Source organism: Cibotium barometz, chromosome 29 (assembly GCF_041138505.1).
Source record: "Cibotium barometz isolate CiBa-2024 chromosome 29, ASM4113850v1, whole genome shotgun sequence".
Classification (NCBI taxonomy): Eukaryota; Viridiplantae; Streptophyta; class Polypodiopsida; order Cyatheales; family Cibotiaceae; genus Cibotium; species Cibotium barometz.
Window position 1 is genome coordinate 12,441,999 of NC_141074.1, and position 3,928 is coordinate 12,445,926.

Here is a 3,928-nt window from a genome sequence, read left to right on the forward strand (position 1 = left end):
GCGAGGATCACCAATTTAGGTGTCGCACGAGTTTTGTTGTTGCATTCCATGTTCACCTGAGCCTCTAAGTCATGCCCTTGTTCCTTTGAGCCATGCTTGAACCTCTAAGTCTGTTTGTGGTATTCCATGTCCATAAGAACCTCTGAGCCATGCCTTTGTGCTTCTGAGGCATGTTCGGACCTCTAAGTTTACCTTACAGGTTATGACGTTGATAGCTACGAGCGTAATGTTGTTGTAGCATTTTCTTCTACACAACTGAGGATAGTTGCTTCCTCAAATGGAGGGACTATTACAAGTATATATTTTATCATATTTTTGATGCATAATGATCATAGAAAAATATGTCTGATTTAATGTGTACACAAATTAGCTTAATGGAATGTGCGAATGTGCATAAGGTTATTATATGTGCAAAAGTGCACAAGGTTATTATTTGTGTGAATGTGCACAAGGTTATTTTATAAGTTATTTTTGTTGGCCACGTGCCAAATGTTTGTACAAATTATTTGTGCACGCTTGTGCATGGCGTTGCTATATTTCTAGCACATACGCTAGAAGAGATTATTTACACTTAGTGTGTGAACAAGCTCTAGTGCTTGAGCTATTTTTGTAGAAGTGAAAAAGCAAGCCCAATTTTGTATGCAAAACTATTAATAGCTCCTTGGGCTATTTATTAAATACGATTCTCTAAATACTCATATCGTGGAAGTGAAGCTACACGCATGAGGGGGGAGATTGCACCCAATCTTGTCTTGATAGTGATGTTGTTCTATCTATCTTGTTTATGCTATGTTATGCTCTTTCATATCAATTTGATGCAAGTCTATGCTTTAATCTTAATGTATTTGTGAGTTTTTAATTATTTCTTCAAGAAGTACAAAAGGTCTCGTGAACAACCTCTTTGATTCTTTTTTTTTGTTAGGATTGCCTCAAGGCATTCCCTCTATGTTTTGATGTTTGCCTATCATTTCTCCTTCTTTTTCTCGTGGGACTTGATGGATCATGTCCTAGGTGACACGTCCAGAGTAGCGTTTCAGCTTGTTGTTGCTACCAATAAAGTATCCTTCTATCTCAGCTCCATCCTACATGAGTATCATGTTCCCTACCTTCATGCATTTTTCCTTTAGTTGGTCGTTCACAAAAACCACTACCTTGTGGCATAGTTTTTCAACCATCAATAAGTGGATCACAATCCTTGCTCTAAGGCAACTAACCTCTCTATGAGGGGGTTTCCTTTAAGATTATACCTTACTACAATTCAAAGGCTCTAATAGAACCAAGTGTTCCATTGGCATGATTGTATCAAGCTCAATGGAAAGGTGTGTTTTGTTGTGACGGCCATCTTATAGGTGGTGCAGTAGGTAGAGTGCAACTTATGCTCATAATCCCTTGTTATGGATGCCTCTACCATCTTGGTGAGAATGGTGCACAATGTCTTGTTTGTGCTCTCATCTTAGCCATTTGCTTGTGGGGGGGCAGTAAGGTTTTGAGCACCATAATGATTTTTTTATAGGAATAACTCCACCATTTTATCTATAAGATGTGTAACACAATCACTCACTATTTCTAGCGGGCAACCAAAACAAATATTTTCATAAAGGAACTTGGCGTGCAACATATCTTACATTAGCTTTCTATGTAGCCTTGGCCTTAGCCCACTTGGAGAAGTGACTAAGATGAAGTGTGATTAGGTTCCCTTAAATTGTGGACTAATGGAATTGTGAAGTGTAAGCTCCATTTTTCAATTTGTTTGGTTCCAAGATTACGAGGGCAGGGGCATGTAATCCTTCTCTTGGACCATGGGTGGCAAAACTTTGGCATTTATCATAATATTTGGCCACTATAGTCCATGAGATCGTATGCATAAATCTTTTATTCAAAAAGAAGAATATTGAGCATATTTTATTTTGGGAGAATTGAGAAAAGGATGTGAAAATATTCATAGGAATGCATCGAGAAAACATGGATAATTTTTAATCAGAAAGAGGAATCATGAACATATTTAACTTTTGAGAAAAATGAAGCATACGTCTAGATTCTCAAAAAATAGAATCTTGGGTACATTCTGAACGGGAAAAGGATTTCCCAGAAAAAGACCAGAAACATGCTTAGTTGGATGAATGTAAATACTTGTGACTAACTTATTCCTAGATTCCTGCAGAAAGGAATCTGGAATTCTTGAAAAGACCGAGGGTCCAAATAAAGAACGAAATTTAACTGAATTGGGTTAGAAAAAAAAGTTACCTTTAACTGAGCCAACAAATAATGGCCGAGACTTAGAAAGTTCTGTCAGTATGAAAAGTAGAGTAACTGTACTTTTAATCTAGTTGATTGTGGGACAAAAATTTTGATAACTAGATCAAGGAAAGTTGATAATCAAACCTGATTCACTCTCAAAGCGAAAAGAGACCATCCTGTTTGTAGAAATCTGATTGATGTGGATTGATCAGGATGATGTGGGTGATGTGTGAAATAATGTAGATTGATGTGTGGAATTATGTAAAGTGATGTGGATTGATGGGGAATAATGTGGGTTGATGTGGAGTGATGTGGAAAAGATGTGGGTTGATGTGGAGTGATGTGGGTTGATGTGGAGTGATGTGGAAAAGATGTGGGTTGATGTGGAGTGATGTGGAAATGATGTGGGATGATGTGGATGAATGTGGAAATTATGTGGGGTGATGCGAATGAATTTGGAAATGATGTGGGATGATGTGAATGGATGTCAATTGATGTGGGATGATGTGAATGAATGTGAATTGATGTGGGATAATATGAATGGATGCGAATTGATGTGAAATGATGTGATGTGAGTGGATGTAGAAAAATGTGGAATAATGAGAAATGATGTGGAATGATATGGAACGATGAAAGATGATGAGGAATGATGTGAAAGGATGTGAAATAATGAGGAAAGATGGGAATTTTGTTTAAAAATTGTAATTATATGTGAAACTTGTTTTTTAAGGATTGTTTTACGTCAAGAATGCTGGGGGAAGCATTTTGACCTGCTTATATTGTGTGTGCTTGCTATTGGGTGTTTTGTGGAATACTTATCCCTAATTGTACAACAATATAAACATATCCTAACTACCATAATTGTGGTTATTATGGAATGATTGTCCCTAATTGTATAATAAAAGATACATGTCCTAATTTCTGTAACTATGGTTGTTGAGCACATCACTAGCTTAGGAAAAACTCATCTCAGGATTAACACTAAACATTATGGCATCTGATATGCTTTAATGTAATAACTTCTTGAGAGAGTGAACCTTGAGGTTCTTGATCTAGCTCCAGTTCCTTTGTTGGATTAGTCATCTATGTGGATGACTTAATATGTGTGTGTGTTTGCTTGTAAGGAACTCAAGCTCTCCCTCTCCCTTAAATTCTCTTTATTTTTATGATTTTTTCAAATTTTGGCTGAGAAACAATAGAAGGTTTTAATGTATTCTTCTCGCTCACAATATCACTTTACGTGGCTTTTTCTTTTGTTAGAGCTAAACGTTTCTTAAAGAGAGGATAAAAATTTTCAAGCTTATGAATTCATAGCAATGTAGCAGCTTATGTGTCATTTTCTCTAAATCTTGGAATGTGATAAAAAAAACCATTCAATTTTGTGAGGCAAGTGGATGCCTTAATTTTATAAGACTACTAAAATTTCCCACGCACTATTGTCAGTGGATTTCATAAATATCATATTACCTTTAGTTACTTCACAAAATTAGTAACTCTAAAATGATATTGCTTCAAAGTTGCATGCTGTAATCATACACAATGATAGACATTGCTATTGAACAATGCTTGCATAAAAAGAAGATATATGTTATGAATATTGTTAATTGTTGAACAACAACTATTCATCAACATATAGAAGTTATGTGTTCTTTTCCTAATGTGTGTGTGTGTGGAGTGGTTTGGGGAAGCC